The 10,175-nt window shown below is 51.8% G+C and overlaps 1 non-coding gene across 1 annotated transcript; it reads right to left on the bottom strand.

Annotated features, from left to right (window-relative positions):
- Positions 1-4,406: 4,406 nt before the first annotated feature.
- On the bottom strand, positions 4,407-4,525 carry LOC144890013 (5S ribosomal RNA). Its single transcript, XR_013622206.1, has one exon. It is a non-coding gene; the product is annotated as a 5S ribosomal RNA (ribosomal RNA).
- Between the last annotated feature and the right edge of the window lie 5,650 nt (positions 4,526-10,175).

Genomic DNA, 10,175 nt, shown 5'->3' with positions numbered 1-10,175 from the left:
TCCAGGAGGAGGAAAAAAAGCCCACAAGACTGCAGGGTGGTATGGTGTCCAGGAGGAGGGAAAAAAGCGCACAAGACTGCAGGGTGGTATGGTGTCCAGTCGGAGGAAGAAAAGCCTACAAGACTGCAGAGTGGCATGGTGTCCAGGAGGAGGAAAAAAAGCCTCCAAGACTGCAGGGTGGCATGGTGTCCAGGAGGAGGAAAAATAGCTGACAAGAGTGCAGGGTGGAATGGTTCCCAGGAGGAGGAAAAAAAGCCCACAAGACTGCAGGGTGGTATGGTGTCAAGGAGGAAAAAACGCCTCCAAGACTGCAGGGTGGCATGGTGTCCAGGAGGAGGAAAAAAAGTCTATAAGACTGCAGGGTGGCATGAGGTCCAGGAGATGGAAAAAAAGCCTACAAGACTGCAGGGTGGTATGGTGTCCAGGAGGAGGAAAAAAAGCCTACAAGACTGCAGGGTGGCATGGTGTCCAGGAGGAGGAAAAAAAGCCTCCAAGACTGCAGGGTGGTATGGTGTCCAGGAGGAGGAAAAAAAAGCCAACAAGGCTGCAGGGTGGTATGGTGTCAAGGAGGAGGAAAAAAAGCCTCCAAGACAGCAGGGTGGCATGGTGTCCAGGAGGAGGAAAAAAAGCCTACAAGACTGCAGGGTGGTATGGTGTCCAGGAGGAGGAAAAAAAAGCCAACAAGGCTGCAGGGTGGCATGGTGTCCAGGAGGAGGGAAAAAAGCCCACAAGACTGCAGGATGGTATGGTGTCCAGTCGGAGGAAAAAAAGCCTACAAGACTGCAGAGTGGCATGGTGTCCAGGAGGAGGAAAAAAAGCCTCCAAGACTGCAGGGTGGCATGGTGTCCAGGAGGAGGAAAAAAAGCCTACAAGACTGCAGGGTGGTATGGTGTCCAGGAGGAGGAAAAAAAAGCCAACAAGGCTGCAGGGTGGTATGGTGTCAAGGAGGAGGAAAAAAAGCCTCCAAGACAGCAGGGTGGCATTGTGTCCAGGAGGAGGAAAAAAAAGCCTACAAGACAGCAGGGTGGCATGGTGTCCAGGAGGGGGAAAAAAAGCCTACAAGACTGCAGGGTGGCATGGTGTCGAGGAGGAGGAAAAAAAGCCTCCAAGACTGCAGGGTGGTATGGTGTCCAGGAGGAGGAAAAAAAGCCCACAAGACTGCAGGGTGGTATGGTGTCCAGGAGGAGGGAAAAAAGCGCACAAGACTGCAGGGTGGTATGGTGTCCAGTCGGAGGAATAAAAGCCTACAAGACTGCAGAGTGGCATGGTGTCCAGGAGGAGGAAAAATAGCTGACAAGAGTGCAGGGTGGAATGGTGCCCAGGAGGAGGAAAAAAAGCCCACAAGACTGCAGGGTGGTATGGTGTCAAGGAGGAAAAAACGCCTCCAAGACTGCAGGGTGGCATGGTGTCCAGGAGGAGGAAAAAAAGTCTATAAGACTGCAGGGTGGCATGGGGTCCAGGAGATGGAAAAAAAGCCTACAAGACTGCAGGGTGGTATGGTGTCCAGGAGGAGGAAAAAAAGCCTACAAGACTGCAGGGTGGCATGGTGTCCAGGAGGAGGAAAAAAGCCTCCAAGACTGCAGGGTGGTATGGTGTCCAGGAGGAGGAAAAAAAAGCCAACAAGGCTGCAGGGTGGTATGGTGTCAAGGAGGAGGAAAAAAAGCCTCCAAGACAGCAGGGTGGCATGGTGTCCAGGAGGAGGAAAAAAAGCCTACAAGACTGCAGGGTGGTATGGTGTCCAGGAGGAGGAAAAAAAAGCCAACAAGGCTGCAGGGTGGTATGGTGTCAAGGAGGAGGAAAAAAAGCCTACAAGACTGCAGGGTGGCATGGTGTCGAGGAGGAGGAAAAAAAGCCTCCAAGACTGCAGGGTGGCATGGTGTGGAGGAGGAGGAAAAAAAGCCTCCAAGACTGCAGGGTGGTATGGTGTCCAGGAGAGGAAAAAAAGCCCACAAGACTGCAGTGTGGTATGGTGTCCAGGAGGAGGAAAAAAAGCCCACAAGACTGCAGGGTGGCATGGTGTCCAGGAGGAGGAAAAAAAGCCTACAAGACTGCAGGATGGCATGGTGTCCAGGAGGAGGGAAAAAAGCCTACAAGCCTGCAGGGTGGTATGGTGTCCAGTCGGAGGAAAAAAAGCCTACAAGACTGCAGAGTGGCATGGTGTCCAGGAGGAGGAAAAAAAGCCTCCAAGACTGCAGGGTGGCATGGTGTCCAGGAGGAGGACAAAAAGCCAACAAGAGTGCAGGGTGGTATCGTCTCCAGGAGGAGGAAAAATAGCTGACAAGAGTGCAGGGTGGTATGGTGCCCAGGAGGAGGAAAAAAAGCCCACAAGACTGCAGGGTGGCATGGTGTCCAGGAGGAGGAAAAAAAGCCTATAAGACTGCAGGGTGGCATGGTGTCCAGGAGATGGAAAAAAGCCTACAAGACTGCAGGGTGGTATGGTGTCCAGGAGTAGGAAAAAAAAGCCCACAAGACTGCAGGGTGGTATGGTGTCCAGGAGGAGGAAAAAAAGCCCACAAGCCTGCAGGGTGGTATGGTGTCCAGTCGGAGGAAAAAAAGCCGACAAGACTGCAGGGTGGCATGGTGTCGAGGAGGAGGGAAAAAAGCCCACAAGACTGCAGGATGGTATGGTGTCCAGTCGGAGGAAAAAAAGCCTACAAGACTGCAGAGTGGCATGGTGTCCAGGAGGAGGAAAAAAAGCCTCCAAGACTGCAGGGTGGCATGGTGTCCAGGAGGAGGAAAAAAAGCCTACAAGACTGCAGGGTGGTATGGTGTCCAGGAGGAGGAAAAAAAAGCCAACAAGGCTGCAGGGTGGTATGGTGTCAAGGAGGAGGAAAAAAAGCCTCCAAGACAGCAGGGTGGCATTGTGTCCAGGAGGAGGAAAAAAAAGCCTACAAGACAGCAGGGTGGCATGGTGTCCAGGAGGGGGAAAAAAAGCCTACAAGACTGCAGGGTGGCATGGTGTCGAGGAGGAGGAAAAAAAGCCTCCAAGACTGCAGGGTGGTATGGTGTCCAGGAGGAGGAAAAAAAGCCCACAAGACTGCAGGGTGGTATGGTGTCCAGGAGGAGGGAAAAAAGCGCACAAGACTGCAGGGTGGTATGGTGTCCAGTCGGAGGAAGAAAAGCCTACAAGACTGCAGAGTGGCATGGTGTCCAGGAGGAGGAAAAAAAGCCTCCAAGACTGCAGGGTGGCATGGTGTCCAGGAGGAGGAAAAATAGCTGACAAGAGTGCAGGGTGGAATGGTTCCCAGGAGGAGGAAAAAAAGCCCACAAGACTGCAGGGTGGTATGGTGTCAAGGAGGAAAAAACGCCTCCAAGACTGCAGGGTGGCATGGTGTCCAGGAGGAGGAAAAAAAGTCTATCAGACTGCAGGGTGGCATGGGGTCCAGGAGATGGAAAAAAAGCCTACAAGACTGCAGGGTGGTATGGTGTCCAGGAGGAGGAAAAAAAGCCTACAAGACTGCAGGGTGGCATGGTGTCCAGGAGGAGGAAAAAAAGCCTCCAAGACTGCAGGGTGGTATGGTGTCCAGGAGGAGGAAAAAAAAGCCAACAAGGCTGCAGGGTGGTATGGTGTCAAGGAGGAGGAAAAAAAGCCTCCAAGACAGCAGGGTGGCATGGTGTCCAGGAGGAGGAAAAAAAGCCTACAAGACTGCAGGGTGGTATGGTGTCCAGGAGGAGGAAAAAAAAGCCAACAAGGCTGCAGGGTGGTATGGTGTCAAGGAGGAGGAAAAAAAGCCTACAAGACTGCAGGGTGGCATGGTGTCGAGGAGGAGGAAAAAAAGCCTCCAAGACTGCAGGGTGGCATGGTGTCGAGGAGGAGGAAAAAAAGCCTCCAAGACTGCAGGGTGGTATGGTGTCGAGGAGGAGGAAAAAAAGCCCACAAGACTGCAGTGTGGTATGGTGTCCAGGAGAGGAAAAAAAGCCCACAAGACTGCAGTGTGGTATGTTGTCCAGGAGGAGGAAAAAAAGCACACAAGACTGCAGGGTGGCATGGTGTCCAGGAGGAGGAAAAAAAGCCGACAAGACTGCAGGATGGCATGGTGTCCAGGAGGAGGGAAAAAAGCCTACAAGCCTGCAGGGTGGTATGGTGTCCAGTCGGAGGAAAAAAAGCCGACCCAGACCCCCCCTGCAGGAGAAAAAAAAGCCGACAACACCCGGGGTGGTATGGTGTCCAGGAGAGGAAAAAAAGCCCACAAGACTGCAGTGTGGTATGGTGTCCAGGAGGAGGAAAAAAAGCCCACAAGACTGCAGGGTGGCATGGTGTCCAGGAGGAGGAAAAAAAGCCGACAAGACTGCAGGATGGCATGGTGTCCAGGAGGAGGGAAAAAAGCCTACAAGCCTGCAGGGTGGTATGGTGTCCAGTCGGAGGAAAAAAAGCCGACCCAGACCCCCCCTGCAGGAGAAAAAAAAGCCTACAACACCCGGGGTTCCCAGGCGGTCTCCCATCCAGGTACTAACTTGGCCCGAACCTGCTTAGCTTCCGAGATCGGACGAGATCAGGCGTATTCAGGGTGGTATGGTCGTAAGCAGCAACTTATTCTCTTTGGAAATACTTGAAGGACCGAAAATGTTTCCCAAGTGAGAGTTTCGTATTTTCTGTCACCAACGGTGGATGGAGGTTATGTTTTTTACCCCTGTCTGTTTGTCTGTCTGTCCGTTTGTGAACATGATATCTCAAAAGGTTGTAGACGGATTCGGACTAAATTCGGCAGAGATGTGGCGTGTGTGACAAAGACGAAATGATTCGATTTTGGTGAAGATCTGGAATCGGATCCGGCTCCGACAATTCTTTAAAATGATTCTTCACCATTGGGAGACAGGGCCAAAAACGATACATCCAGCAGGATATCTCAAAACGTTATGGACGGATTTGGACGAAGCTTGGTGGAGAGGTTGTGTGTGTGACAAGGAAGAATCGATTCAATTTTGGTGAAGATCTGGATCCGGACCCATCTCGTAGAATTTTAAAGTGATTCTTCACCATCGGGCCAAACAATATAGCCTCTGGCAGGATATCTCAAAAAGTTATGGTAGTTAAGGGGAACTCTGGAATACAAAACGTGACCAGCGCACCTGGTGGAGGTATGCTCTCTTCTGAGTGCCGTTCGAGTTTACTTTTAATTTCCATTTGAAACTTTTCTTTCCATCACGATCTTCTTTTTCAATGGAGAACCCTCGCATTCTTTCCAATTCCTTATCGGTAATGGTAGTGGTGGCAGTTGTACGAGTGGTTTTTATTCGGCTTGTGGGAGTGGTAGTAGTCAGCTAGTAGTCGTAGTCGTAGTCGCAGTGGCGGTACTGATAAAAGTGGGCTCGTTGTAATCGTAGTAGGCCAATAGGGGTGGTGGAAGTACTCGTGGTCGTTAGGAGTAGTTGAAGGCTCGTAGTAGTGGTAGTTGTAGTTGAAGGCGAGGAGTAGTGCGGCAAAAACGAACATACCAGCGAGCGTGTCAGACAGCACAAATCACAGACAATCAAAACAACCCTCCCCCTGCAGGAGAAAAAAAAACTTACAACACTCCCCCTGCAGGAGAAAAAAAACCCTACAACACTCCCTCCCCCTGCAGGAGAAAAAAAGCCTCCAAGACTCCCCCTGCAGGAGAAAAAAATCTTACAACTCTCCCCCTGCAGGAGAAAAAAAAACCCTGCAACACTCCCTCCCCCTGCAGGAGAAAAAAAGCCTGCAAGACTCCCCCTGCAGGAGAAAAAAAAGCCAACAGCACTCCCCCTGCAGGAGAAAAAAAAGTCGACAACACTCCCCCTGCAGGAGAAAAAAAAAGCCAACAACACTCCACCAGCAGGAGAAAAAAATGCCGACAACACTCCCCCTGCAGGAGAAAAAAAAGCCAACAAAACTCCCTCCCCCTGGAGGAGGAAAAAAAGCCAACAACACTCTGCCTGCAGGAGAAAAAAAGCCTACAACACTCCCCCTGCAGGAGAAAAAAATAGCCAACAACACCCTGCCTGCAGGAGAAAAAAAGCCTACAACACTCCCCCTGCAGGAGAAAAAAAAAGCCAACAGCCCTCCCCCTGCAGGAGAAAAAAAAGTCGACAACACTCCCCCTGCAGGAGAAAAAAAAAGCCAACAACACTCCACCAGCAGGAGAAAAAAATGCCGACAACACTCCCCCTGCAGGAGAAAAAAAAGCCAACAAAACTCCCTCCCCCTGTAGGAGAAAAAAAAGCCTACAAGACTGCAGGGTGGTATGGTGTCCAAGAGGAGGAAAAAAAGCCTACAAGAGTGCAGGGTGGTATGGTGTCCAAGAGGAGGAAAAACAAGCCTACAAGAGTGCAGGGTGGTATGGTGTCCAAGAGGAGGAAAAAAAGCCTACAAGACTGCAGGGTGGTATGGTGTCCAGGAGGAGGAAAAAAGCCGACAAGACTGCAGGGTGGTATGGTGTCCAGGAGGAAGAAAAAAAGCCCACAAGACTGCAGGGTGGTATGGTGTCCAGGAGGGGGAAAAAAGCCTTCAAGACTGCAGGGTGGTATGGTGTCCAGGAGGAGGAAAAAAGCCCACAAGACTGCAGGGTGGTTTGGTGTCCAGGAGGAGGAAAAAAAGCGTACAAGACTGCAGGGTGGTATGGTGTCCAGGAGGAGGAAAAAAAGCCCACAAGACTGCAGGGTGGTATGGTGTCCAGGAGGAGGACAAAAAGCCAACAAGAGTGCAGGGTGCTATCGTCTCCAGGAGGAGGAAAAATAGCTGACAAGAGAGCAGGGTGGTATGGTGCCCAGGAGGAGGAAAAAAAGCCTCCAAGACTGCAGGGTGGCATGGTGTCTAGGAGGAGGAAAAAAAGCCTTCAAGACTGCATGGTGGCATGGTGTCCAGGAGGAGGAAAAAAAGCCTAAAAGACTGCAGGGTGGTATGGTGTCCAGGAGTAGGAAAAAAAAGCCCACAAGACTGCAGGGTGGTATGGTGTCCAGGAGGAGGAAAAAAAGCCAACAAGCCTGCAGGGTGGTATGGTGTCCAGTCGGAGGAAAAAAAGCCGACAAGACTGCAGGGTGGCATGGTGTCGAGGAGGAGGAAAAAAAGCTTCCAAGACAGCAGGGTGGCATGGTGTCCAGGAGGAGGGAAAAAAGCCCACAAGACTGCAGGATGGTATGGTGTCCAGTCGGAGGAAAAAAAGCCTACAAGACTGCAGAGTGGCATGGTGTCCAGGAGGAGGAAAAAAAGCCTCCAAGACTGCAGGGTGGCATGGTGTCCAGGAGGAGGACAAAAAGCCAACAAGAGTGCAGGGTGGTATCGTCTCCAGGAGGAGGAAAAATAGCTGACAAGAGTGCAGGGTGGTATGGTGCCCAGGAGGAGGAAAAAAAGCCCACAAGACTGCAGGGTGGCATGGTGTCCAGGAGGAGGAAAAAAAGCCTATAAGACTGCAGGGTGGCATGGTGTCCAGGAGATGGAAAAAAGCCTACAAGACTGCAGGGTGGTATGGTGTCCAGGAGTAGGAAAAAAAAGCCCACAAGACTGCAGGGTGGTATGGTGTCCAGGAGGAGGAAAAAAAGCCCACAAGCCTGCAGGGTGGTATGGTGTCCAGTCGGAGGAAAAAAAGCCGACAAGACTGCAGGGTGGCATGGTGTCGAGGAGGAGGAAAAAAAGCCTCCAAGACAGCAGGGTGGCATGGTGTCCAGGAGGAGGGAAAAAAGCCCACAAGACTGCAGGATGGTATGGTGTCCAGTCGGAGGAAAAAAAGCCGACAAGACTGCAGAGTGGCATGGTGTCCAGGAGGAGGAAAAAAAGCCTCCAAGACTGCAGGGTGGCATGGTGTCCAGGAGGAGGAAAAAAAGCCTACAAGACTGCAGGGTGGTATGGTGTCCAGGAGGAGGAAAAAAAAGCCAACAAGGCTGCAGGGTGGTATGGTGTCAAGGAGGAGGAAAAAAAGCCTCCAAGACAGCAGGATGGCATGGTGTCCAGGAGGAGGGAAAAAAGCCTACAAGCCTGCAGGGTGGTATGGTGTCCAGTCGGAGGAAAAAAAGCCGACCCAGACTCCCCCTGCAGGAGAAAAAAAAGCCTACAACACCCGGGGTTCCCAGGCGGTCTCCCATCCAGGTACTGATGAGAGTAGGGTGGTATGGTGTCTGCAGGAGAAAAAAAGCCTACAACACTCCCCCTGCAGGAGAAAAAAATAGCCAACAACACCCTGCCTGCAGGAGAAAAAAAGCCTACAACACTCCCCCTGCAGGAGAAAAAAAAAGCCAACAGCACTCCCCCTGCAGGAGAAAAAAAAGTCGACAACACTCCCCCTGCAGGAGAAAAAAAAAGCCAACAACACTCCACCAGCAGGAGAAAAAAATGCCGACAACCCTCCCCCTGCAGGAGAAAAAAAAGCCAACAACACTCCCTCCCCCTGTAGGAGAAAAAAAGCCTACAAGACAGCAGGGTGGCATGGTGTCCAGGAGGGGGAAAAAAAGCCTACAAGACTGCAGGGTGGCATGGTGTCGAGGAGGAGGAAAAAAAGCCTCCAAGACTGCAGGGTGGTATGGTGTCCAGGAGGAGGAAAAAAAGCCCACAAGACTGCAGGGTGGTATGGTGTCCAGGAGGAGGGAAAAAAGCGCACAAGACTGCAGGGTGGTATGGTGTCCAGTCGGAGGAAGAAAAGCCTACAAGACTGCAGAGTGGCATGGTGTCCAGGAGGAGGAAAAAAAGCCTCCAAGACTGCAGGGTGGCATGGTGTCCAGGAGGAGGAAAAATAGCTGACAAGAGTGCAGGGTGGAATGGTTCCCAGGAGGAGGAAAAAAAGCCCACAAGACTGCAGGGTGGTATGGTGTCAAGGAGGAAAAAACGCCTCCAAGACTGCAGGGTGGCATGGTGTCCAGGAGGAGGAAAAAAAGTCTATAAGACTGCAGGGTGGCATGAGGTCCAGGAGATGGAAAAAAAGCCTACAAGACTGCAGGGTGGTATGGTGTCCAGGAGGAGGAAAAAAAGCCTACAAGACTGCAGGGTGGCATGGTGTCCAGGAGGAGGAAAAAAAGCCTCCAAGACTGCAGGGTGGTATGGTGTCCAGGAGGAGGAAAAAAAAGCCAACAAGGCTGCAGGGTGGTATGGTGTCAAGGAGGAGGAAAAAAAGCCTCCAAGACAGCAGGGTGGCATGGTGTCCAGGAGGAGGAAAAAAAGCCTACAAGACTGCAGGGTGGTATGGTGTCCAGGAGGAGGAAAAAAAAGCCAACAAGGCTGCAGGGTGGCATGGTGTCCAGGAGGAGGGAAAAAAGCCCACAAGACTGCAGGATGGTATGGTGTCCAGTCGGAGGAAAAAAAGCCTACAAGACTGCAGAGTGGCATGGTGTCCAGGAGGAGGAAAAAAAGCCTCCAAGACTGCAGGGTGGCATGGTGTCCAGGAGGAGGAAAAAAAGCCTACAAGACTGCAGGGTGGTATGGTGTCCAGGAGGAGGAAAAAAAAGCCAACAAGGCTGCAGGGTGGTATGGTGTCAAGGAGGAGGAAAAAAAGCCTCCAAGACAGCAGGGTGGCATTGTGTCCAGGAGGAGGAAAAAAAAGCCTACAAGACAGCAGGGTGGCATGGTGTCCAGGAGGGGGAAAAAAAGCCTACAAGACTGCAGGGTGGCATGGTGTCGAGGAGGAGGAAAAAAAGCCTCCAAGACTGCAGGGTGGTATGGTGTCCAGGAGGAGGAAAAAAAGCCCACAAGACTGCAGGGTGGTATGGTGTCCAGGAGGAGGGAAAAAAGCGCACAAGACTGCAGGGTGGTATGGTGTCCAGTCGGAGGAATAAAAGCCTACAAGACTGCAGAGTGGCATGGTGTCCAGGAGGAGGAAAAATAGCTGACAAGAGTGCAGGGTGGAATGGTGCCCAGGAGGAGGAAAAAAAGCCCACAAGACTGCAGGGTGGTATGGTGTCAAGGAGGAAAAAACGCCTCCAAGACTGCAGGGTGGCATGGTGTCCAGGAGGAGGAAAAAAAGTCTATAAGACTGCAGGGTGGCATGGGGTCCAGGAGATGGAAAAAAAGCCTACAAGACTGCAGGGTGGTATGGTGTCCAGGAGGAGGAAAAAAAGCCTACAAGACTGCAGGGTGGCATGGTGTCCAGGAGGAGGAAAAAAGCCTCCAAGACTGCAGGGTGGTATGGTGTCCAGGAGGAGGAAAAAAAAGCCAACAAGGCTGCAGGGTGGTATGGTGTCAAGGAGGAGGAAAAAAAGCCTCCAAGACAGCAGGGTGGCATGGTGTCCAGGAG

The sequence above is a fragment of the Myxine glutinosa genome, chromosome 1, assembly GCF_964187855.1.
Source record: "Myxine glutinosa chromosome 1, kmMyxGlut1.1, whole genome shotgun sequence".
Lineage (NCBI taxonomy): Eukaryota > Metazoa > Chordata > Myxini > Myxiniformes > Myxinidae > Myxine > Myxine glutinosa.
Note: the sequence above shows the minus strand (reverse complement) of the source record. Positions and strands in the feature narration are given on the sequence as shown.